Source organism: Macrobrachium rosenbergii, chromosome 10, assembly GCF_040412425.1.
Source record: "Macrobrachium rosenbergii isolate ZJJX-2024 chromosome 10, ASM4041242v1, whole genome shotgun sequence".
In the NCBI taxonomy this organism is placed as follows: Eukaryota; Metazoa; Arthropoda; class Malacostraca; order Decapoda; family Palaemonidae; genus Macrobrachium; species Macrobrachium rosenbergii.
Window position 1 is genome coordinate 45,726,042 of NC_089750.1, and position 27,985 is coordinate 45,754,026.

Sequence of the window (27,985 nt, forward strand, 5' to 3'; positions counted from 1 at the left end):
CCTCAGTATCATACTGTAAATTCTCAAGAATTATTTATGATATATAAATCTGAGAAATTATATCATCGGCATTATTTTGTATCTATTGCTGATAAAAAACTGATATGGTAACAGTTGCCACTGGGCTATTATGAAATTTCATAATGGCTATGAATACATCTGGAATACTACTGGCTAGATGTGTACAACTTTTTTTTTTTGGCAAAACTGCTCAAATATAGATGAATGGTAACAGTTGAACAGAAAACAAGTGTACAATATGGCAAATCAGAGACAAATCCATAAAAAATCTACGATTAATATCTCTTTGAAGTCCTGTTGGTTTTTTTATTCTCTTAACTCTTATGGCTATGTTTTTGCTATAATTAACCACTCTGTCAAGGCAATGAAAATGCATGAAATGCAATGCAACTAAGATCAACTGCTCTTCACATTTTCAGCCAAGTCGGAACACTTTCCATTTTTCAAGCGATCCCTTACCATTTAAAGATATGGAATACAAAATACAATCACATAAGAGGATGTTGCAGTTTTGGTACTTTTCATCAATTGCAGGAAGACATCTATAGTTTTAACAAGCTTTCAGAATAGGCTTACATACTTAACCCATCAAGGTATCTTCAAGGAAATGTGCCACTGGTGTGTGATATGTGCCTATTCTTATAAATTTCTGATGATAAAGCACATTTGGATGGTGGCTGCTATGTAGACTCCTGGTTTATTGATCTCGGTAATTTCACTCCCGGTATTTTGACTCCCGGTAAATTCAAATCCGGTTTCGTTAACAACGAACAATTTGACACCCAAAATAAATAAATGTCTTGCTTAGGAAGCATATTCTTTCGAAATAGCCAAGGGCAATTAATTTATTAAGGAAATGGAAATGAGATAATTTGATTGTTTAGTAAGCTGAAGGCTTAGTTTACATATGAGATAATTTGATTGTTTAGTAAGTTGAAGGCTTAGTTTACATATTTTTTTTATTCAAGTATATAAGTAACTTTTGCATTTGCATCCGAGCTCCTGGCGGTATAAAGTCATTTTTTATAACCATGTCTCGTCCCACTCAGAGCACCCATGGAAAAAAGAAACTCTTAGATGGCTTAAATTACATTTACGAAAGCCAGAAAACAAACGCTGATTGGTCAAAATTTATTGGAAGTGTGAAGTGAAGAGTTGCAAAGCGCTCCTGTGAATGTATGTATGCGTGCTTTGCAACTCTTCACTCACACTTCCAATAAAATCTGACCAATCAGTTTTGTTTTCTGGCTTTTGTAAATGTAATTTAAGTCATCTAAGAGTTCTTTCTGCATGGGTGCTCTGAATGGGACGAGACATGGTTATGAAAAATGTCTTTATACCGCCAGTAGTTCGGATGCGACTGCTGAACGTTACTCATATACTTGAATAAAAAAAAATGTAAGCCGAACCTTCAATTTGTGAAACAATCAAATTACGCCATTTCCATTTCGTAAATAAGGTAATTGCCCTAAGCAATTAAAAAAAGAATATATGCTTCCCGAATAGGCTATTTGCTTATTTTGGGTGTCAAATTACCGGGTGTTAACGGAACTGGATTTCAAATTACCGGGAGTCAAAATACCGGGAGTGAAATTACCGAGGTCAAAGTTCTGGGAGCCAAAATGCCTAGAACCCATTTGGATGCACTGCTGATATATTTCATTCAGTTGTAGAGCTACATCCACGGTATATTTGATTTTTTAATAGCAAAGAAATCTAAGAATACCATCCCAAAAATAAGTAAAAAGCAAAAAGAAGTGTTTCATTTGTAGTAACAAAAAGTAGTTGGTAATTCCCAAATCCGTTTTCCTATGGGTACAATAAAATAGCAAGGGGATGGGAGATTGCCCTTCATTGTTTCAAGGCTGGGCACACACATATAACCGTGGATTTTTAATGGCTGGGAAGTTCCAGTAATTTTTGTGTTGAAGGCTTGGTCTGCTCAACTGTGTGGCAATTGCTGGTCAAGTGTCCATGGTATGTGAACACTAAAATGCATCCTCTCACAGTGCCTGGATGAGAAAGTCAGTTGCCCTCTCTCCAGAGTTCTTAGAGCAAGTTATGTATCAAATGAGTGGTGTTTTTGGGTTAGCTGAGCTAGTAGGAGTCCTACTCATGAATTTAGATAGAAAATTATAAAAAAACACATGAATGTATTCATATTTTATCATCACTTAATGCATACCTTTTAGTAGATCCACGTCGTACTTCCTTGAATTTTGTATATACTTTTTCTTAAATTAACGATAGATGATACCTTCCGGAGGAATCCACCTTTCTAGCAAACACAAAATCACTGCTTGATAATAATTTTGAATTTTCTTTAGCAAATTATTCAGGCAACGTCAATTAACCCCAGTTTTCCCTTGTCACTCCCAGTCCAACATTTTAAACTATCGCTTTTTACAATACTCATCTCGACCTCATTTTTTTTATTTTCATTTTGGAAAAAATGGAATTCTCCGGACTAAATATATCAAATCTCCGCCCCCCACCTCCTTTTCCTTTACCGTAGAATCATGTTCCACGATCAAGTCAGTAATATTGTAGGTCACGAAAAATAAACTGTTATATTGTTCACTAGTCATCATATGAAAACAGCATAAAAAAGCGTATAAACTGAATGTGAAGAAATCAAGTGAAATGAACATTGCCTACAAATAAAACCAAGTTTAGCCTCTTCGTAAAGAAAACCATCTTGAGCTTTTTCCTTTGATATGCAATTTCAGTGCAGCAATGAATAAACGGCATCAAATAAATGCATAAAGAAAGCTTAGTGGAAGGTGAGTAGTTTTGGCGGGGGGTAATCCTTCTGTGTGAGTTTTTTTTTATGTGATGATCAACGTTTAGTTCTTGTAGAGCAATAATAATACACAAAACTCCATTTTGTAACATCATAAAATTACAAAAAGTTATCGACATGATTACAGTTCGTTTTATGCGGAGCAAAAGTTTCATATTTATGTTCTGAATGAATACTTAACAATAAACATTAAATTCCAACAGTGGCAAAATAATAAGAAACACATTAACTAGATGTCACTTGAATGTAGCGTCAGCATACATGAATTCATAAACTTGGAGTCAAAACGGTTAGGGAATTACCTAAATTTCAAAACCAACCAGAAACATAATCTTTGAGCAGTGTAATGACTTACACATATGCATAACGCTATGGGTATACCCACACTTGAATATGGATGTGATGATTTAATACCCCTATCATCAAACGCGTGAAATAAGTCCGCGCAAATTAAAGGACACTTGGTTGTATAAATCTGAAACTGCTAATAACTACATAAAAGCTGCGTTTCAGATATAGATAATTGATCCATGTCATATATATATATATATATATATATATATATATATATATATATATATATATATATATATATATATATATATATATATATATATATTTATATATATAGTATGTAAAGGTTCCAGATGAGGTATTATATCAGTAAACAGCAGGGTCCGTAAAACACATCATAAAGCCATAGTTTAATCAAGATATGTGCCGCACATTAGCTCAGTGCATCTTCAATCTGTAAAATTAACAGAAACTCGTTAAATTACAAATCATAACAAAATTACCATAAACATCAATTTACTAATTATAAAACAAAACAAAACTGTTAACTCTACTTAAAGAACTACAAGATTGTGTATAGTAAGGGATGGACGGTGCTTAACAACCTGTGAGAGGCGGGGGGGGGGGGAGAACGAATGACCAGGACAGAAAACCTAACCAAGAGAGCCAAGACTTCAGTTACGCTAGATACAGAGGAGCAGCAGACACGTTGGAGTTTAAAGACGAAACCAGCTGTTCAATGTATAAAGACTCAAGGGTGGTAGAACTGAAATCTTGGGTAGGTTTTCTGTAGCGTCATTCGTTCTTCCTCCTCCACTCTTAACAGGTTTTTAAGCAACTGGGTCTACCTATTACTAAACACAATTCTTGTGGTTCTTTTTAAGTAAAGTTAACGCTTAAGTTTTATTTTAGTTTTTATAATTAGTAAATTGATATTTATAGTAATTTTATTGTGATTTGTAATTTTTTAATGAGTTTATGTTAATTTTTCAGACTGAAGATGTACTGAGCTAATGTGCGAAAACGTATCTTGATTAAACCATGGGTTTTATGATGTGTTTTATGGACTGTTTACTGATATTACATATATATATATATATATATATATATATATATATATATATATATATATATATATATATATATATATATATATATATATATATATATATATATATGTGTGTGTGTGTGTGTGTGTGTGTGTGTGTGTATGTATATTTATATTATATATATATATATATATATATATATATATATATATATATATATATATATATATATATATATATATTATAAATATTTGATTAGCAGTTCGACCTCCCTTCCTTGCTTTAATCGAAAAATACAGATCTCTCTTTGTTAAAATAAGAGAGCATACCATGTAGGCAGAAGCAGGCGAGCAGAATCAGTTTTGACCCAATCCCAACCATCAAAAAGCGTGGGGTTTTAGTTTAGAGGGACATCAGACAGGATAGGTTTTGCTTGGACCACCATTAGCTAGATTGTACCTTAAGCTCACTTTTCTATGACCTTTGTACTAGCGAGTTTTTTGTCATTTTACAGACGCTACCTGCACCCACACCAAGTTGGCTTGTAGGAGGAGCCGAGACCAGTGGCGACCTAAGCTCCGCCAACCTTCAAAAATGAGACGCAGAGTAACACCCGACGGAACCAGACGTGTTCCAGGGAGCCCACTTAACCTTTGTCTCAGTTTCGAATGTGGGAGAAGAATTGCTATCCCAATGGACCAAGGACTTTTGATGCAACTGATCACTGCATTATCTATTCCAGTGGTAAGTCCGAAGGTGACAGTTACTCCCAGTTCTCTTTCCCTTCAACTTAAACTCTCATTTTTGTGTTTCAAGTTTCCCCTCTCGTGAACAGTCACTGACTAAGCAAATCCTAGCAAAACCATATCCCATTTATGTTAATTATCTGTCTTTTTTTTAGGTAACTTTCAGCCTTAATTGACAGGGTTACATGGGTCTTAGGTTAAGCAAGGCAATATAAATAATTAAAATTAATAATTAAACTCATCAGGTGAATGACCCACGTAACAGTGTCGACACCTTGCCGATATTTCTGTGAACAAAAGTAGCATTCTCTAATTAATTCACAGAGATAAAGAACTTGGAATCAGATTAAATACCAATTAATTCAAAGATAAACATTCAGATCATACTAATTTTATGCTAAATTCTCCCAAACAAGGATACAGGCCATGGTAAGTAATATTAAGAATACCAATGTTATAATAATGAGAAGAGTAGGTTGGAACGTGCGCATTAAATGAGAGCAGCTATAAGTTACAATTCACAATAATAAGGAAAGTGAGAGTTTACCAAGTTCGAATACTGAGCCATGGCTGCATACCAGTCAAGGTTGTAATAAGTTACCAAGTCAAGATTTAATATTTTGCTATTCGCCGGCCAGTGATTCGTGCATGATATCAAATTTTTGAAGTAGTTAGCTATTGGATGACAGTATTGGGAGGGTGTGTGCCTAGCACTTCTCTCGTAATGTAGGACGGACAGTTTGCAAATCCATAGGATATTTCTTGCAAAGCAACAAGTGGAAACCATAGAGAGAAGGCCCTGACAGAGTAATGACAAGGATTACTTTCATCGTGCAAAATCATATCAAATTTCTTTTCCATTAATATTGCAAATGAACTGTATCAGTGTTTAATTTCATAATTTTCCTTTTACATTAACGTAAATCAGGTCAGTAAGGATGCCACATGTCCATTCCTTTGTATCATGAAGGGCCCTACAGTAAACATGGCGGCTATGGGTTGGAATTAATTACGACGTCGAGAAAGAAAAAAAAGAAAAATCATAACAAATTCGTTTTCCATCTTTATAAAGTGAAATAACTTGCATTTGTGGTATTTTAAGTTAAAACTTGCATTCCCACATAAGTCTCATTTGTTTTATAAGAGGAATTCTGGTGCTTTGTTCTTTTCCACTGGAATAAGATCGCCCACAAATAGCGAGAGATTTGTATTCCTCTGCCAGCAGATGTCCCCCCAACTTGCTCCCAGTAAGGCCATTGCGTTTTGAGCCATCAGCTGTGTGTAGTCATGTGGCCTGTCCACCATCTTAAGAAGGGGTGCCCGCGACCCGTAGCCGCCATCTTAAATCTTTGTTGTTGTTGTTGTTTACCTGTGTGACACCACAAATAACATCTGCCTCATATGATCAACTTAGCGAACTACTTTGTCTCGTGTATTATCCTGCTCGCAAATCTTAAGGAAAAAACATACTTCAATTAAAGGGAAAACTAGGTATAGGATTTGATGCAACAGGTAAAAGAAAGTTAATAATTTAGTCATGGAATAATTTATTTAGGAAATGTAACAAAAGTTCCTACACAAATATACACTCATAATCTACTCATGCTTACCAGCCTAAGAATTAAAGAATATTACCAAGAATTACTAAGAGCAATGGTAATAGGGTACGCTAATATTGGCAAGACAACCAATTACCTAACATTCTCAAAGTAATCAATATTTCAAAAGAAGAAACCCTGCTAGTGCATTTACAATTTTCCTTATTTGCTCAGGCAGTGCGAACTTCACTTGCTGGATACTTTGCTTTTCTCTCTCTCTCTCTCACTCTCTCTTCCATTTCTTTTCTCTATTTACTTAAGCTTTTAAGATAGCTCAAACGTGTACGTGCACCGCCTTCATTGGCCAAAACAACCATAATTGATTTTTCTTTTCCACAGTGCCACTAATCTGAGGAACTGTCACAAACTGAAGAGCTTACCTATCTGTTTCTTATTACCTTTCTTTTTCTCCTACTTATTAGTTACACTCTGCTTGGGCAGAGTGCATTTTCCCCGTAATACAATTAGTTTTACTCAAAGACAAGTGTTGATTCCTAGGGATGCGCTGGCACCATACTGCCACCAAAGACAAAAGGTCCTTGTGACTACACAAGCTACACCTGTACATAGAGATACAGAGTGCCATCAATGTGACCTTTGTATGACACACTCAGCCCCAGTGCCACCTTATTGAAAAGGTGCCACCCCACTGAAGTGTCACCTAAATCTGAGGGACACTTCCCCAATTCCAAAGTACGTCCAGTCACCCCAGATAGACGCCCTTACCTACCAGAACCATGGCGACAGCACATTACAGAACCTTCATGGATCTGGGGAAGGAGGCAGGTCTCATGGGACAGGATCTCACCCAGCGGGTGAAAGAACAGCTGGATTACTTGGCCAAGCAAGAGAGAGAAGAAAGAGCGGAACGGAGGAAAGAAAGAGAAGAACAGAGGAAGTATGATGAAGAACAGAGGCAGCTGGAAGATGCAAGAGAAGAGAAGAGAAGAGAAGACTGCATGAGTTAGCCCTCAAAGAAAAGGAGCTCGAGCTGGAGAAGGCAAGAAAGTAAAGTGCTGAAGCTATGCCTACTCAACAAGCCTCCAACCCCACACCTGCTGCACCAAATGTTCCAATCTCAAGCATTAATTCCCTAGTCCCCAAATGGACTGAGGAAGAGCCTGAAACATGGTTGGAGGAAATAGAGTCGCTCTTTGAAAACTACATCACCACTGAGACAGAGAGGGCCTTAGTGCTTGCCAAGCACATGGAAGGTAAAGCTAAGGCAGCCCTTTGCTCACTGGAGAAGAGTCAAAGACGTGACATGGCAGAAGTTTGTAGGGTCATAACAAAAGCCTATGAAATAACCCCAGAGAAATGGAAACAGCAGTTCCGAGGTCTTGCCAAGGAAGTCGGCTGGTCCTAGACTGAATGGGCCTGTCACAAGACCCTGTCATGTACTAAATTTGAGGACCTATTCAATTGGACCATGCTGGAGGATCTTTTCCAATGTGTGCCTGGGTCCCTTGCTGTGTATCTCAATGACAAACAACCCAACACACTTATGGAAGCCTGCTGATTGGTTGATTCGTGGGAAACCTACAACCAGTCCCACAGCACATCTCAAAGGCGCATAGTGCCACCTGGGTACCCCTCAAGCTCGACTCACCAGAAGAACGGACTGCCTAGCAAGCCTACATGCACCCACAGTAAGAATGTGGGGCACACTGAATCTAATTGCCACTACAATTTGGGCAACAATAAGCAACCCTCTACCAACAACCAGAACTCTTCTCCCTCTACTTCCATTCAACCCTCTCCACCAGTAGTCACCGCAGGTAACCAAGCCACACAAAGGGCTCTTGCTGATCCTGTGGTGCTGCCGGCCACTATAGTGCTGGACATCCGGCCTGCCTAAATCATGTCCCAGCCACCAAGTTCATCCACTTAATAAGCACCTCATTTTCCGCAGCCTGGGCTGCAGAAGATATTTCACCCTGAGAGGCTGGATACCCAGTTCATCTCAGTGGTACCCCTTAATGGTTCTAGCCTGCCCGTGGCCCTACCAGCTGACATTAGCCTGATTGCCAGACACCAAGAGCCAGCCAGTGTCACGCTTGATGAACAAACCCAGTGGGAGTCGAAATGGGTAGAGGGCCACACCAAAACCATTCCCACAGTCAAGCTCCTGGTCATGACATTTTGGGGCACGCTACCTCACCGTCTTGTTGTGGTGAGTGGAATCAGTCCCGGAGTGGGCTTCCTGTTGGGTCGGGACCTCCTCTGGGGAAGTCTTTCCCCAGTGCCACTTCGCAGCCACGCTACCTCCTCAACAGAGGATCACCAACTCAGAGCACAGCCACTTTGACTGGCGTGCCGCCAAAAGAAGAAGAACCACCTTCAGCCAGCTAAAGTAGTCAGTGGAAGGGACACATGCATTGAAATTCCAGGCCTAGTCCTCCCTCTCCTTGAAAGGACTTCCAGCAACGAAGTCCTCCCACTCCACGAAAGGACACTCAAGGGAAGCAGTGCTGCTGTAGAGCATGCAAGGTGACAGGCCACTCCACTAATTGGGAGGGCTGCCCAAATAAGCAATGCCCAGCAGACACCACAAATCAAGACTCTCCAAGGGGCTCATCTCTGCCAGTGCCACTTGTGAGCTCTAAGCAGTGCCACGCTCCGTCCTTCTCAGACGTTGAGCCACCACAAGAATTGGACCCTGTGCCAGACCCAGATCATGAGATGGATCCTCCTACAGGAGATCCAGGACCCATCACAGTATTAATCTTAGCAGTCTGTGAGCCTGTGGCAACCGACACTTCTTCCTCACCAAATCCATCCCCAGAGGATGATCCCCTAGTGGATCAAACTGCTACACCTTCTCTGGGAGACCGGGAACTGGCCTCCCTCGATGCAGAGGTTGAGACCGCTCTTGCTCCGGTTGTTGCAGCAGCCAGAGTAGGGAGCTCTCCCGTAGCCTCTGAGGTTACCCCTGCCTTCGCACCCGTGAGCCCTTCTGGCCTTACCCAGAGTCGGTGCCCTCATCACCTCCTAGTACTGTCATAGATAGGCCTTGGAGGAACAAGAAGAAGAAGAAGAAGTGGCGGAAGAGAGCCAAGTAGCTGCAAGAGCCACGAGCTCATCCTGGCACTTGTGCCCCTTGGCACAGTGCCCTTTCCATCTCAGAGTGATCCAGTGCCCATTTCATCTCAGTGTGATCCTGGCTCCTGCCCAGAGGAGGTAGCCAACATGATCTCTGTCTTAGTAACATCCTAGACCAAATTCAGTAAGCAGTAATAATAACCCTGTCACTGAAATCTTGCAATGAGTAGCAGTAACTATGTACGTATAACTTGTGAAGCCAGTAATTGTAACTATTGTGAACAGAGCCACTGAGCTCATGACACGCATTGCTTAATATCTCAGCTGAGGCAAGCGTTTTCCATATAAAGAAAAATTCATTTAAAGAAGTCAGATTATATCTTTGTTTACTGTGATTGCAAATTCTAGTGTAAGACATTGTATACTTCTAAGAACATTGTAACTTAGCTAGTTCATTGTCTTGAATGTGGGAGAAGAATTGCCATCCCAACAGACCAAGGACTTTTGATGCAATTGATCACTGCATTATCTATTCCAGCAGTAAGTCTGAAGGTGACAATTACTCCCAGTTCTCTTTCCCTTCAACTTAAACTCTCATTTTCGTGTTTCAAGTTTCCCTCTCTTAAACAGTCATTGACTAAGCAAATCCTAGCAAAAACATATCCCATTTATGAAGTCACATATATTAAGTACAATTATTGTTGCCTAGTGGAATTACATAAATTATCCTCCATGGGGTTAAAGTAATATTCTTGATCAAAGATTCATCTTTTGCAGTCAATTAATGACAAGTGAGAGTTTTTATGATGCTGGAATACTATCTGGATACGTCTCTTCTAGAATTGTGAACGCCTTGGATCTGGCCACCCTCTTGTTGGAGAAGAATTAGCATCCTTGATACCATGATCCTCAACCGATCTGATTATGTAAATTATCTGTCTTTTTTTAGGTAACTTTCAGCCTTAATTGACAGGATTACGTGGGTCTTAGGTTAAGCAAGGTAATATAAATCATTAAAATTAATAATTAAACTCATCAGCCGAATGACCCACGTAACGATATATATGTGTATGTATATATATATATATATATATATATATATATATATATATATATATATATATATATATATATATATACTTATATATATATATTTATATATATATATATATATATATATATATATATATATATATATATATATATATATATATATATATATATATATATATATATTCACGAATATTAAGTAAAACATAGCCTTTAATATCCAGTTTACTATACCTCGGGGATAACTTACACCAAATGGGAATTATAACTAATAAGTGCTTGGTCACTGGCGGGATTCAAACTGTTGTCATGTTTAGAAACAACAGTAAACATTTACTTCAACATTCTGATTAGAAACTTTTGCCACTTCAATTCGTTTTAAGTTATTTCAGTTGAAACCATCACATTAGTCCTGCCTGTGAATTACACTTGAATTAACCATGAGAACGTTACATTCCCCTCATTTTAGGACCACCTTGACATGGTGAGGGGGCTCTTGAACCCCTGGACTTTGTTCCTGGGTTCAAGTCCTAGAGTCTTATATATATATATTAACACTTATAAATTTGGAGTAAGTATTGTGGAACTTTCTACCTTTGGCAAAATTTATAGGACCTGATAAATAGGAAAAGATACAGCTGGGACTGGGTTTATATCTGAAGTCGAATAGTTGGAACTGTGGTGGGATCATCAATTACCTGATAATGTTTGGACCTGAGAAACATCGGACTGATAGCTCAAGGGCGGAGCTATTTTGCAGGGCTGGGCCATGGATTCCAGGGGGGTCTGGTTCTGGGGATATGACTCTCGGCATTCTATCCTGTTTGCCCATAATATGATTAGGGTGGGGATGATTGTATTCCTGTAATACCCTCAGTCCTAGCAAGCAGGTTTGGATTACACTTGGGCCACTCTAATTGTGTTGTGCTATCCCCTGTGGGATAGGGTAGGGGCATGGACATTTGGGAGTCTGCTCTCACTTGTGCCATTGGTGGAAGAATAAACTCCATGAAAGGCTGATGATATCTTTTGAAGGTTTTCAAGTTTGATTTTTCTTTTTTTTTTTCTCGATCTTTATGGGTAGTAGAAATAAATATTTGAGTACCCTGTGCCCTCTGATGATACTGTTTTGGCAAAGTTGATGACTGCTGCAACCTCCTCTGAGAAACTTTTTTTGGAAAAAGCTAGGAAACCTTCTAGCTTAATTACACTGGAACCCTATGCTCCAACACAGAGCAAAAGGAAACTGATGAGAAATGTATGCGAAATAGGACCAGGAATATCTGAAACCTGATATGATAAATATTTGACTTTTAATCTGGAAGATACTAATTACGATATTTTTAATGTGTACAGAGACACTGAAGTGTTGTGGCCGAGAGCCTATTGATATCATCTGAAGGTCAAGGAAAACTGACAGTTGAATCGGTCTCAGCGAAAGAAAGTGAAAAACTAAAACCATTATCACATCTTGGAGGAATTAAAGACCATGCAGTACATGCTTTTTGGAATTACTCCAACTGATGATGTACTCAGAGGAGAAGCTGGTGTAAGAATTAAAAGAATGAAAAAGATAAATGGAGCCTTAGTTCCACTTCCAAAATTTAGTTATTATATTCAGTTCTACTTGATTACCTCGTATAATAAAAGCAGCCTGGTTACATTTTAAGGTTAAGCAATATATTCCAAAACCAAGGAGATGTTTTCATTGTCAGGAATTTGGACATATGTTAGGGTCTTGTAGGCAGAAGCCACAAGGCAAGCCTGCCACACGTGTTAAATGCAGTGAACCAGAGCATGGTGTATGTGATAAAGAAGCAAGATGTATACATTGTGGAGACAGTCACTCATCATCTTCACTTAATTGTGATGTATATGTCATGGAAAAACAAATCCAAACATTAAGGGTAAATGAACATATCACGTTTAGAGAGGCAAAAGAAAGAGTATTGACTCAGTATGTTAGACTGGAATATTATTTTCCAGTGTTGCTGCCAACCGAAGAAGAAATGTAATGTTACCAGAGGCAATGTAAATAGAAAATCAGTGACGACCTGTGCCCCCATCCCTTTGGAGCTGTGTCAGTGATTTATGTCACTCCTGCCTCTCGGAGGCAATGCCTGTGATTTCTGGCACTCCTGCCTTTTCAGAGGTGGTGCCAGTGATTTCTGGTGCTCCTGCCTCTTTTGAGGCAGAGCCAGTGATTTTGGCACCCCTGCCTCTTCAGGTATTCCTGAGATTGATAACCCTTTGAAAAGGAAGGCAGCCATAAATAATCAGTCTCCTTCCGGAAAAAAGCAGGAGCAAGGCAGTAAGCTGAAAGCACCTAAAAGAGGCTCCGGTTTAACAGCTTCAAAAATAAAGTAGAATTCATTAATTTTCTCCAGTGGCGCTGTCAGGGATTAACATCGAAATGGAAAGAACTAAGGCTGCTCATATGAGAAGTGTCTCCTGTATGTATAACTTTGCGGGAGTCTATGACTGGTAATAATGATACATGTCCCAGCCCACAAGAGTATATATCCTATCATTCCTCTTATAACGTAAATATAGGAAGCCATGGGGTGTGGCTTTATATATGCATAATGACGCCCCACAAAATCCTATTAGTGTCCAGTCTACACTGCAAGTGATAGGTGTGCAAATCCATTTGCAAAGTAAATCCATGGTATGCTCTCTCTATCTACCATCTAGTGAATTCTTCCCCATTGAATTTAAATCCATTACTCAACAGTTACCATGTCCCTTTGTCATTCTGGGAGATATGAATAGCAGAAACCCACTTTGGGGTTACATCGTCACCTGTGTTCCATTGTAGTGTGAAAATGTGGGAATCCTCAACACTGGGGAGTATATACATTTTCATGTTCAAACATGCACATTATCAGTAATTGATTTATCTATATGCAGTGATGACTGCCTTATTGATTGTAATTGGAGAGTGTTAAATGATAATTTACCAGTGACCATTTTCCAGTAGTGGTGAATGCAGCTTCAAATCCTCCATTCCAAGGGTACCTAGTTGTTGGTAAAGCTGATTGGGCAACATTCCAGGAACACAGCTCAATAGATGACTTGTCTGATTGACTTTCCCTGTATAGATGATGCTCTTGACTTTTTGAATGCAATTATGTTCTGAGTTGGTCTTCAATCTATACCTAGGACTTTGGGGATATTTATCCGTTGACCAGTTCCCTGGTGGACACGTGAATGCCAGAAACTTATAGAACTATCAGCCTTCAAAGAAGGCTAACAGAACAGGTTGAAACTGATTTTGATACATGAAGGAATGAACAATACAATATACCTTTTACTATAAGAGAATCTGAATCAGCCTTACATAAATTTAATGAATCAGCTCCTGGACTGGATGATATAACATATTCAATGATTAATCATACCCCCAAAAATAGCAGACTTTTCATATTAGGCCTTATTAACAGAATCTGCTGGGAACATATCTTCCCTATGCTTTGGGAGATGAACTTACTGCCATTCGTGAAAGCAGGGAAAGACCCATTCAAGACAGAATTATCGTCTTGTTGCACTGACATCAAGTTTGTGTAAGATCATGGAAAAAATGGTGAACACATGTTTGATGTGGTACTTGGAACGTGGTAAATATCTGTTGCCTGTTCAGTTTGGTTTTCGAAGTATGCACTCCACAATTGATGAATTGGTTTGAATGGAATCTTCAGTATGTGAAACTTTTGCTAACAAGCAGCACCACTGTTTTCTTAGATCTAGAGAGGGCTTATGATACATGGAGATATGGCATTCTGAGGGTTCTTTATGAATGCAATCTGAGGGACAATTTGCCTCTTTTTTTCAATGCATTTTTAAAAAAATAGGTTATTTCAGGTTCAAGTTGGAGAAAGACTGTCAGATGTATTCAACCAAGAAGAAGGAGTGCCACAGGGAAGTGTTTTGAGTGTAACCTTGTTTGCCTTAGCAATCAATGAGGTATCCAAAATAATTCTCCCAGATATGACATATACCCTTTTTGTTGATGACCTTTCGATATCCTCTGCAGCAACAAGGATGGCAGTGACTGAACACCACCTTCAGCTCTGCATTGATAATATGGTAAAGTGGGCTGAGATGAATGGTTTTAGGTTTTCAGCTAGTATAACAATAACCATGTACTTTTGCCGTATAAGAGGATTCCATCCTGATCCAGATCTGCTCATACATGGGTAAAGAATCCCATGTGTTGGTGGAACGGGGTTTCTTGGGTTGGTTTTTGACAGCAAGCTGACTTGGATTCTACATCTGAAGTACATCAAGACAAAATGCTTGAAAGCAATGAATGTGCTGAAAATTCTGTCCCAGATGCTGAGTCAATACAAAGCGTTAGTGTTTTCCAAATGAACTTCTCAGTGTAAAGTGTACACCTCAGGTGTTGTAAGGCCAGTTTAGTAGTCATATATCAATCAGTCAATCAGAACAATACATTAAGCTGCATAACATTTTGCTTATCATGGGATTTTGTAAAGGTTTATGGCAGAATAATCACATTAAAGCCTATGAATAAATTGTGTCCATCTTCTCCGACGGAAACTATTTTTCTAACTATTTCCTATTCTTGTTCATGTAAGAGAGAGAGAGAGTGAGAGGAGGGGGTTACTGTCAAGATGTTTTCAAATCCCCAATGATTTTTCATAATTCAGGGTTTTAATGTAATAGTTGGGGGTGGGGGCAGTGTTTTCCCATTGGCTTCAAATGTTAATTTTTGGCCACTGGTTGGACTGTGTTCTGGAAGAGTTTAACTTACCAAGAAATGATGTCTCCATTTTTTTTTGGTGATTTCTTTATACTTTTCTCTCAATTTCAAATTATGGCCCAAATCGTGCTAAATAATTTGATTATATTACCCAAAAGTACATTCTGTATGCAAAGCTGACACCCAATATATTGCTAAAAGTAATATAATAATTAAGAAAAAACACTCCTTTCAACAAATCAAACTCTTCTTTTTTTCTTGACTTCTAAATTGTACATGCAGTGATAATCTCATAGCTCAAACATGTTTTATTAAGTTCTTTCAGTCCACCATCTGGCTGGTTCTGGTCAGCTATTGTGGGATAGAACTTCAATGTTCATTTGGTGTTTGTGGCTAAGGGTGAGGAATGTCATCCTGACGCCATACCATGGCCTGGTAATGTGCCTGGGCAATGGCTTCATGTAAGGCTCCTTGTGTCTGAGCCACTAGTTGTTTCTTGGTGAAGGTTCCATCTGAGATCACCACCATCCACCACAGTGCTACCAGGCTCATGGAGCTGGCAAACAAATGTCTCAGTGGGCTCGTTCAGTGTCAACTTCCAGCTTCTCAGACGTCCTTGAGGCAGCAAATGCAGATACCACCTCCTTGAAGCATCTGCTAAGTGCTTGCCAACAGGTCAACTTCCCCTTGCCTGCAAACCTGTTACGTCAGCCCCAGAGAAGGCATGAAATCTTGGTAAGGCTTCAGCCTTTGCATCACCAAGTGTATTCACCACTGGTCCCAGTGAGATTACTCGGTTCTTGTTCCCCACACCAGTGACAAAGTATGTGTTCCTGCAGAGCTGATGGCAATGGTGGGTTGCAAGGACAAAAATGTCAGTGTCAGGTGACTGAATGTAGAGTTCTGTTGCTCCTTTTTGAACAGCATCCAGACTGTGCAGGATAAGTCTTGTGTCAGCTTCTTCTTGGGAGCTGCAGAGATGATGAACATCAATGGAGTTTGAGAGGACCTCTTGCCATGAAGTCACTACGAAGACCTTGGGCTTACCCTCAAAGTGGTGGAGAGCTTTCTTTGCAAGATAAACTGTTACTTCATCTTTGGTTGCGGTACTGGATAGGAACTGCTCTGCTGATACCTTGCCAATTGGTGTATTGTCTGTGACTTGATAAGCAGTCACTGGCTTACCACCCTGGCTTCTCTTCCTTGTTGCCTCTTTCAATGAAGTGGGAAGATCATAACAGTCAAAGACTAATGGAGCTCATCATATTCTCTGCACTTGCTGTCCAGTGTAGCTATGAAGTGGTCAGCCCACTGAGCACATGCCTTGACCCAAGGTGGCTTACCCATTGCCTGGAGAATTGCTGTTCCATCAATTACAGCTGCCTCCCTTGGAGTCAAGGGAGCAATGTCATTGGTGACATTCTCTGGCTACAGATCAACACTAATTTTGTTTGGCAGGTTCTCAAGTACAGCCATCAGCTTGCTTTTGTCTGTGCATGGTAGGAGCTCACCACTTACTGTGAATAAGGCTCGTGTGAGGGACATGAACTCATGCTGGCCAATGCTCTCCTTGAGGTTCATCTCGGGGTGTGAGCATGCAACAATAAGCATGCGGGCAAATAGTGATCGGTTGTCCTTGAGCTCCACTACCTGATCAGCCACTTTGTGTTTCGCTGACTTCCTTGCACTTTTCCATGTCTTCAGTTGAACCTTCTTCATTCTGGCCAAAATACTGACCTCATTCGTGTTGATGCGTTCCTCAACAAAGTTGGCATACTTCTGCTGCCCAATGTCATCTTGGTTTCACACATCTTTCTGCACCTCAGCTGACATCACAACCTTTGTGATGATGTTGGGCAGGTCTTCACCCTCATACTTCATAGGATTCACAGATGATGTGAGCACACTCTTTAGTTGAGCAATGTTCTCTTCCTGCCTTGTCCAGACAGCCAGTGACAGTTCATGATGTCCCTTACATGTAGTTGTTGGTGAGCCAGCCATCACATGTGCTTCATCAGCAAGCCTACTAAGCTCTGAAGCTGTAAGGAAGAATCTCTCGTAAGCACTGGCACTCTGTGTAATGCCCATGAGTGCTCTAGTGACTTTCATGATGCAGTTGATGTGCTCAAGAGCATGATCCACCCCAATGGCAGAGAATGGGATCTCGTTTTTATTGACTACAAAGTTGCCATCCATGAACTCTTGATGTATGTCTGAATCTGTGCTTTGAAGGGCTGTCATCTCTGCAAGGTAAGGTGGAAGCAGCCTGGCATACTTCCACTTGTCATGAGCATCAAGAGTTGACAGGTGCAGCTCCCAAAGACCATCACGGGTGGCACGGAATATATATATATATATATATATATATATATGAGTAATAACATCCTCATGTAGGGTCCGCGCAAACTTGAGGAGAAAGCTTTGTGATCCCTTCTTATCAAACTTGGCCATCATTTTCAGAACCCTTTGAGAATCATGGGTAGTTAGGATATTATGCTGCGCCTTCAACATCTCTTGTTGCAGGTGTTGAACACAACTTTGGTCAAGCTGCTAGATGATTTAAGAAGAATTCTTCTACACAGATCATAGAGGGCCTGGACTGTAGTCATGTGTGCTTCCAAGACTCTTTTCATGTGCTTGGCTTCTAGGATCTGTCTTGCTGTGGTTGGACCATAGATGTCAGCTTCACTCCAAGCCCTTGTCAAGCCCACTGTCTTTGATGCCCGCAATGCAGCCATCACAGTATGCATCTCACCCAGTCTCAGCACCCACTTGCCCTTGCAGTCATCCCTTGTCATCTCAAGCTGTTTGGCTCGTTTATATAAGGCCATGTCCAAGGTGATAACCGTCTTCCTGTCAGGTCCCATGACCATGCGATTGATTTGTTGTGTCTATTTCAGGACTGTGATTAGTGTTTGCCATTCATGGGCAGGTGCAGCTATCAAAGGCAGGGCACTAACCTCTGTTAGTTCAGATTGAATGTTTGCCAGAAACACTTTAGAAAAACACAATGTAACATTCTGGCACTCCAGACTCTGAAACAAGGCGTGATTAATACAGTACGTTGGGTCAAAATTACCTTCCAGCTTTGACGCTGCATCAAGGTTACTGAAGATTCACAGAAAAAATAGCAACAACATTTTTCCACTTCCTGGCAATGCTAAGAACACATTCATAATAGTTGCAAAAAATTAACATGAAAAACAGTCTGTCACGTTGGCCCCCTCCACTATAGATAAAAGAATTTGTGTCCTGCACAAAAGACACAACAAAAAACATATTTCCAGCCTCTCTAATAAACACTTTGTTAAGTTGGAGGTTTCCAGATAACTGATGAAGGAAAGAAAATCGTGGAAATGGGACTCGTGATTATTTGGAGCTGTCGTAACCGCTGTCATGATGAGAGCACAAATTCGGTAACAGTAAATGTATAAGAGAGGAATTCAGTAGGAGGAAAAATAACAAATGGAATTCAGTACTAGGAAAAACAGAGTTGGGAATTCAGTAAAAAGGAAAAAATAGAGGGAAATTTAGTCAGAGGAAAAATAAGAGGGGAATTCGGTAGAAAGAAAATAACATGAGTGAACTCAGTATGAGGAAAAACAAGAGTGGGGAGATCGCTAAAAAGAAAAATAATAAAAGGGAATTCCATTGGAGGAAAATTAAAGAAGGGAATTCAGTATGATGATGAACAAAAGTGGTAAATTTAGTTAAAAAGAAAATAAAAGTTGGGCATTCAGTAAGGGGAAAATGAGAGAGGGGAATTCAAACCAGAAAATGAGTGATGAATACAGCAGGAGGAAAATAAACGAAGGAAATTCAATGGGATGAAAAAGAGACGTGAATTTAGTAGCAAGAAAAGCCAAAGAGGTAAATTCACCTAAAAAATTACAATGGGAATTCATTAAAAGGAAAATTAATGGTGATGAATTTAGTAGGAGGGGAAATAAAAGTGTGAAATTCAGTGGAGGAAAAGAGAAGGAAAATAAGAGGGGAATTCACTTGGAACAAAATCAGAAGGGAGTTCATCTGGAGGAAAACGTACTATGGTTAGGAAAATACGAAAATTAACAGAAAAATAACAAGAATTAAATCTTTAGGAAAGTACATACAATTTCAACAAGAAAATAAATCCTAAAAAAAAAAAAAAAAACAGGATCCACATTCCGATCAAAATCATATATTTTAGAGTACAACCAGTGGTTCCACTGAACGCTTGATTTGCATGAAAAAATGTAGCATAAAAATATGAAGCTCTCTCAATAAGTCACTGTAAAACATTGAAATTAGTATCTCCCAGAATACCGCAAAATAAATGAAGGAAAATAGAAAACTTATGATTTTTGAAAAATTATAGGTTATGGTTGATTAAAGTTTGATTAGAACGTGGAGAGTAATTAACCATTCCATGCAGTTCAACATGATAAAACCAGAAACTTGTGTACTATATACAAGAAAAATGTACGATTAAAGGTAAAGAGAAAACATTCTGGGAATGAGAAAAGCCAGTTTTCTAGCATGTATTTGTAGTTTCCTCCATATCTGTATGTATGTATGTATGTATGTATATATATATATATATATATATATATATATATATATATATATATATATATATATATATAATGTATGTATATATTGCTACATCTTCCTAAGCATCCAAGCCACCAAACGCTCACTTTAAAGCTGGAAAATAAAAACAAAGTGCATTGCTTAGCACTGCCTGACAAGGAAGGGTGAAAGGAATATTGGCCCCTCCCTTAATCCCTTAATTGCACTCTGTATATCTCTCCCACTTTCTCTTGACACTGTGACTTTGTGGAGCCCTTTGTTTCCAGACATGGCGTTGTGAGGAGATTCAGTATGGCCGGAGGCAGAATAGAGCCGGCGATGCAGATTAAGAGATAGAACACCTGGCACTGATTTATAAATGATGCATGCACATAGGGAAACAACACGAACCTCATCTACCTGTAGATAGCCTCCTAACCCCTGACTGAAGTCATATAAGGGCCTCAGTGAAGGAACAAGATGGAGAGACATAGCTGGACATGAGCGAGACACATCTTCCCCTTCATTCCTTCCTCCTTCAGAAAGCCATGCCACTACCACGTGGTCCTGTCTTGTAGGGACCTTACTATTTTTACCAGTGAAGCCGTTAGCCCTCCTCTGCCGCCATTATGCTCGCTGAAGCCACCTCTGCTATAAGGTAAAGTGATCTGTTGCAAAGGTTCTTCCATTCAGTCCCACTGTTTTAATTCTTGTACTAAACTTCCTATTTTCATGAAATCATGTGTTCAAGGCTTCCTTGGTACTCTCTGTGCTTGCCTTATCCTATGCATATTTTACTGTGTTTTTACTGGCTTTTAATTCATAAATCTCTCCATTTACAGAAAGTTTGTTAGCCGTGGAAATCTCTCTTGACTGTGCCTTGTATCAGCATTGTCACACCGACAGATATGCCTCCAAGTGTTCCCAGTTATAATTAACCTCTCAAGCCTTACCTGCCTGATTAGTTCATTTCACCGTCTGATAGTTCCTTTAATGTAAATACACGTAATCTTAAACTTACCTAATGTGTTTACTTACGTACAACTACCTTGTGAGTAGAGCCCTCAGCTCAGTTAAATTCCCCCTTTTCCTTGTTTTTTTACAATTTCCTGAATCAACAGCAGTCAGATTTTTTGTTACAAATATGGAGGTAAGTAACAAAATCATTCATTTAGAATCTATAACTCGCTCATGATAAGTATTTCCACAGGTTATATCGTAAATATATATATATATATATATATATATATATATATATATATATATATATATATATATATATATATATATATATATATGTGTGTGTGTGTGTGTGTGTGTGTGTGTGTGTGTGTGTGTGTGTGTAGCTTGGTTGAGAGGTAATTACATTGCTTACCTGTTACTACAAAGTCGAGATGTCCCATCTATTGGTAGCCTTGGTAGTGGCCATTCGACGGTTGCTGGTAACACACCTCAGTACCATCTCTCTCTCTCTCTCTCTCTCTCTCTCTCTCTCTCTCTCTCTCAGTCCTACAGTGAAACAAGCTTTACCCAAAATAATTTATTTGACAAAATCTAACACAACTAGATTGCAAGAAATAAGAAATGGATTAAAATATTTGACAAAATCTAACAACTAGATTGCGAGAAATGAGAAATGGATTAAAATGTAATATTAAAGTTCCCAAAAGACCATTTGCGTTATAGTCTTACAATGTAACTAGCAAATGTCAAAATAAGTCAAAGTCCAGTACATTTCCAATGAGTACATCTTCAACCTCTTCTCAGCGAAACATCTGAAAAAGTCAAATGACTTCCTCATAAATTCCCAAAAGCATAAAAATAAAGATATGGAAATTTCTCCCATGTTACCCATAAAATATGTATTATACCACAAATGCTTGAACAAAGCAGACATTATGAAAATGAAGAAAAACAATCTACAGTTTGGGAAACTGAATGTGGTTCCTACCTCCAAACAGCAATGTTCACAGTCTTGAATGATAAATCATGAACCACAAGTCTTCACTGAAGACTTTTAATAATGTTCAATGTTGGTCTTCCAATGATTCCCTTTCCCATATCTAATCCCTTCACACCTTGGGACTCCACCCAAAAGAAACGCATGAATGCACGTTCCCCAGCAGAACCTGGACACTTCCAGTGAACGCACATACAAAGTCATGTCACCTGATCCTACGACTCGAAAATCCTGACGCCACCAATTTACCTGATGAGGAAATGCGCCATGTGATAGCTAAACATTCTCTCTAAGATTTTGGGAGAGTTTTCCTCCTCACTTGTTAATTCAACATTCACTGTGTATTGTAATTCATAACATACTTGTGACCTATAGGGTTTTCAGATGCTCGGCCACCCAGAGAAGTGCTGCCCCCAGCACTAGGGAAATAGCACTTTTCAATTTGCAGATTCGTGGACCAAATGGACAGCCACGCCCCCAACAGGCTCATCTTCCTGTGAGGGTTTACTCACACAAAATTTTTGTGCACAACACACACCCCACTTCACGCAGAGTATGACGACAAAGACCCCAATCACCGATAAAATAGTGATGAGGAGGTATTGATTCGAGATTGGGAAAAGTTCATCTTCTGTCACTGGAGGAAGTGGTGGACCATTGCAGGAAGTGGTGGAATTGTAGAGATCACGTCCCTTAAAGGTGGCACCAAAACAACTTGATGGTCCCCATGAAGATGCTGCATGAAGATATGAATAGTAGAGTTGAAGACACTCTCGCCCAGAACTCGGAACCTTGGTGTGACCAGTCTACATGCCGCATCAATGAGACGGGATTCTTGTAGAAGAAATGTATCCAACGAATTTTGGCACCGGCTGGAGACTTCACAGCTCCGACAAAACACTGCATTGAGAGTCCTTGTAGAGGCCACCTTGTACTCATGTTGGAACGTTCGAAAGTCACAGTTATGTTATGTACTAACATCTCACATCCTAACCATTCAGCATTTATACGCGTAAAGATACTACTGTTGCAAATATATCTATCATGAATTATAACACATCCTGACTTATAGTTGACAGCTTAGGACTGAAACTGGTCCCCCAAAAGGTACATAGTCTCCTCATTATCCCATACTATTACTGAACCATTAAAACCACTAGGGAAAGGTCATATGATAAAACTATGAAATGATTTCAAGTTACTAACTGGAATTTCCACAAGCAACCCCCTATCAGATGCACTAACTTTTAAGATACTATAGTACCGATGCAAATTCTCCCCAGTAAAAATTACCTAATAACCATGCAGACATGCTGCATTCATTAAAGTCGATTCTAAAGACCCAAGAGGTAGAATATCTCCAAAAATTCTCCTCTTAGAAGCAGCAACCACTGCTTTAATCTGTGTTTGAGTCTCTGATGGCATAGATTCCGCTTCTTTCTATATATTCAACAAGGTAGTTTGACAGGAAGACAAAACTATCGTAACATCTAAGTCTCCCCCCATCCTATCAACTGTGACCAATAACCCATTCCTTAAAGTCTCAAACCCCTCCTGTAATTTCTCATTAATGTCTCATTAAGTCATCAAAGTTTTATCCTGGCTAGCTAATTCTGCCAATACTTGTTCAATTCTCACCAAATTATAAAGTGACATACTAGCAATTGCTCCTATGAGCACAACAACCCCAGTTACTGATGGCGCAGCCCTCTTACTCCTTCTAGAAGAGACCAGAGAAGTCGAAGCATCTAAATTTGGAAGCCATGTTAAAGTCTTCTTAATCCTATCCTGAACCCTAACTTCTGTAGCATTAAGTTTGGTTAGTCAACCCCTTAACGGATCAGACAGATTCCGTCCGACATCCATCTCACCCAAAAAATTCATAAGCAACCTATATCCTCAAACTCTATACTCAAAGATATTGCGTCAGACAACAACCACACATCATAGTCTTCTTCTATAATAACACCTGGACCTAACCTCACAACAGAATTAGCCCATGCTACAACCCCAAAGTCATGAGCAGACGAAACTTCAGCATCTAAAAAAAAAAACAAAAGAAAGAACCTATAAGTTACCAGATCTCGAAACAGGAAAGAAAGAAAAAAAAAAGAAACTCATATATCTATAAAACCCTATGGTATTTTGCACCTAATTTAACTGAGTATTGTAACTCACAAAATCAAAAAACTGAACTCAGACAATTAAAGATTTGCATAACTCTATAGACCAACGTCCTCCCCAGTTAAAAAAAAAAAAAAACTACAGGTCACACCCCTTTAAAACCCATTAAAAAACAAAACAAGGAGAGGGAAAGCAAAAATAATTATCAGAACCACAGTACATCGCAGGAATTAACCCATAAGATTCCCATTAAACTATCTTTTAAATTTTAGATATATGTTTCAAAAGAGACACTCCCGTATTTTCATCTTGAACACAAATCTATTTCCCTCTTTTACTTCTACAACCTGAAAAGGATCCTCAAATTTAGGACCTAGCTTATAGTTCAATTGATTCCTAACATTTGTTTTCACAAAAACCCTATCTCCCACAGCAACTTTAACTCTATCTGGCTTTGAATTGCTCCTATCAACCATACCTCGAGTTTTCACTTCAAGATTCTTAGTAAGACGCACATATCTCTCTTTAGCCGTAGAGACTAGTGATTTTACTATAACATCACACGATGGAATAAGTAATAAACCAAACACGCCCCGCACTGGGCAACCAAACAGCACTCCACTGGGAGATATTCCAGTGGTATCACTAACCATAGAATTGATGCTAAGCTGCACCTGTGGAATATATCGATCCCAATTTACATCATTGCCAGCTACAGTCATCCTGAGAGCTTCGATTACCTTCCTGTTTGCCCATTCACATAGCCCATTAGCTTCTGGTCTATAGGGGATAATAGTGACTTTCCGAATGCCCATTACATCCGCAAGACACCCTGACATCTTGTTCACAAATTCTCTCCCATTATCTGTAATCAGCACCTCAGGAACCCCATAACTACAAATATATCAATTAAAGAATGCGACTGCCGCCTCCTCCGCTGGTTTATGCTTCAAAGGAAAAATCTCTTTGAACCTAGTTAATTCATCAACAACTACTAACAGGTGCCTATGGTCATAACTAGATTCACAGAAATTGGATAACAGGTCCATATGGACCCTAGAAAAAGGTCTGCTGGGAATAGGAAATGAACCCAATTTACAAGAAACGACCCTCGATAGCTTGCATGCATTACAAACTGAACAAACCCCTCACAAAATCTTCTACTGACGTGAGGATATTCTTCCAAAAGAGTTGTCCCCGTATATTCTGATACATCTTCTCATTACCCAAATGTGGACTGCCAGACCTACGGTGAACAATATCCAGAACCGCAGGCACTAAACTCCTAGGAACAACTATTTGTGGCGCATCACCCTTATCCTCACTATTTCTCAGGCTGTATCTAATCTTCCTAACTAACAAATTACCCTCTTATTCAAGCCCCGCAAAAGGCAACTTATAACCCTTCCTAACTAATTACCCTCTAAGAAACGCTTTTGCATCTGCAAAAATCTCATCCTCATCCTGTTTAGATTCTACTAAAGTAATATCCCAGTCTATGCAATCTCCAGATACATAACATACATGAGTACCATCTGCATCAGAATAACTTCTACTAAGGGCGTCCGCTACAATATTATGTCTACCCTCTATATACCTAAAGCTTGGCATCAAAATCCCTGATTATCAGATACCATCTAGCTCATTTATGGCTTATGATCCGTAAGAACCTCTGATTGATTGCCCATCAATAACATCTTAAAATGAACCAAACTAAACACTATGGCAAAGGCCTCTTTGTCCATTACCGACCACAGCTGTTCATTACTACCCCATGTCTTAAACTTCCTGCTGTAAAATGCAATCAGATGGAGTCTTCCATCGAACTTCTGCATAAGGCAGGCCCCATACCATCGCGACTGGCATCTGTCACCAACATGAAAAGACGTTCCAAATCAGGAAATTTCAACACTGGGGGATTCACTAAGGCATCCTTAATCTTCTGAAAAGCTGATTGCTGCCCATCACCCCATACAAGCTGCACATCATCCCTTAGGACATCTGTTAAAGGAGATGCTAGAGCAGAAAAACCTTGCACAAACCTACAAAAAAATCCAGACATGCCTAAGAAAGACTGAATCTGTTTCTTATTCTTGGGAGTAGCAAAATCTACAAATGCCCTAACTTTATCCTCATTCACTTCAACACCCTCCTTAGAAATGACATGACCCAAATACACTATCTGCTTCTTCAGAAAATTACACTTAGCTAATTTTATCTTCAAACCCTCTAACCTAAGCCTCCTAAAAACCTCCCTAAGTGGCAACTAATATATCGTCCATGTAGAGGAAAATGCATTTCCCTAACAAGCCATGCAAAACCATATTCATTAGCCTAGTAAATATCATAGGACTACCTGATAAACCAAACGGCATCCGTGTGAGCTCATAATGCCCCTTTGGCAAAGAGAAAGCCGCGCACTCTCGGTTCTCCTCAACAAATAAATCTGGCAAACATGCCACAGGGTAATGACCAGGAATGATTTTTTCGTTCAACTTCCTAAAGTCCACACAAACTCAGACTGAACCATCCTTCTAAGGCCCTGCTAACAACGGGAAATTAAAAGGCGAGGAACTGGGCCTAACAATGCCTTCCTCCTCCCACTCATTAACCTCTTGCTCTACCTGTTCTCCAATCTTAAAAGGAATCCTATATGAAGGGACAAAAATAGGCTTATTATTATCTTCTTAATTAACCTTGTGTTCTAACACATTTGTTAACTCTAACTTATCCCCTTTAAGTGTGACTATGTCCAAAACTCAGCCAAAACATCTTCCACACCCTCAGCATATTCTTTAAAATCAGCATTGGCTAAATGATTCTTAAAAACCTGCCTCCTAGCCAGTAAATCTCCTGAAAATCTACACAATTCTCTGATGATAGCAACTGAATTATCTTCATTGACCCAGTCAACAAAATTGACCGCATAAGTACCCTTCTTATAGTTCCGAGCTGAATCATTACAGTTTAGCAATTCCACCCAAGTATCACCTGAACTCGATACATTGTTTATAGAACCCATACATGCTACCCCCTTCAGCTTTTCACTGCACTCATCCACACACACCTGTCTGGATTTATGCACTCCTTTCATTCGAACTTTCACCATAGCAACCACACCAGGACTAAGAACCACATCATCTGACAAAACCCCCATGTAACACCTCCTACCCACCGAAACATGTTCAGAATTCACCCGAAAATTCTCATGTACACCCGATCCATTACCATCATCCACTTTACTCACATCCCCTTGTAAGGCACAAAAACACCAGGTACTCCAACAATTATACCACATACCCCTGTATGAACTGAGATTTTGCGTCTGACAAGCTTGATGACCCAGTAACAAAGTATTCCCCAAAGCAGCCCTTTGTATAACCAAAAATGGTTATACGAAGTTCTACCCCCAAGAGATAAATCCACATCTAGGTATCCCAAAACCAGTAACCTATTTGCTTGAACATCACATTCTGTCTCTTTAGAGGTCTCAAAGAACGATCGGAAAACATAGATCAGAACAACTTATAATTCATCAAATTGATAGAGGCACCTGTATCTATAAAAATACTCACACCTGCCCCATACACAGACCCTTTCACCACTGGCTTCGCCTCTGAGGGTTCCCCCAGAAGTCCTGTATCACAAGAGATAACCACTTTTATCTCTTCCATTTTTGCTGCTCGGTCCACCAAAAACTTTGCCTGCCCCTAGAGGCTCCCTAAAAACCCCCTCGAGGAGTTCTCCTACCTGCCAGACCAGCACTGTGAGGTGTGCTTCTAGACTCGTTCTGTTTAAGAGCGGGCAAAACCGACAACCGTGATATGCAGACTTGCAAGCGCCACAATATTTCACCCTACAAAACTTCTTAGTAGGGCCTTGCCTATTACAATTACAACATTGCTCTTGGGATCCTGAACCCACAGAAGTCTTATCATCCTCTGTCTTGGCACATAACCTCATAACTGTGGAATCAGAATTACTCTGTGTATGATGCTTTGGAACAGCCCTGGAAGATTTCAGC

General features: G+C 39.5%; 1 protein-coding gene across 2 annotated transcripts in view; it reads right to left on the reverse strand.

The window, feature by feature from the left end:
• LOC136842618 (neuromedin-U receptor 2-like) overlaps positions 1-27,985 on the reverse strand; it is an 833,892-nt gene that overhangs the window by 262,188 nt on the left and 543,719 nt on the right. The gene's annotated exons all lie outside the window — the stretch shown is intronic.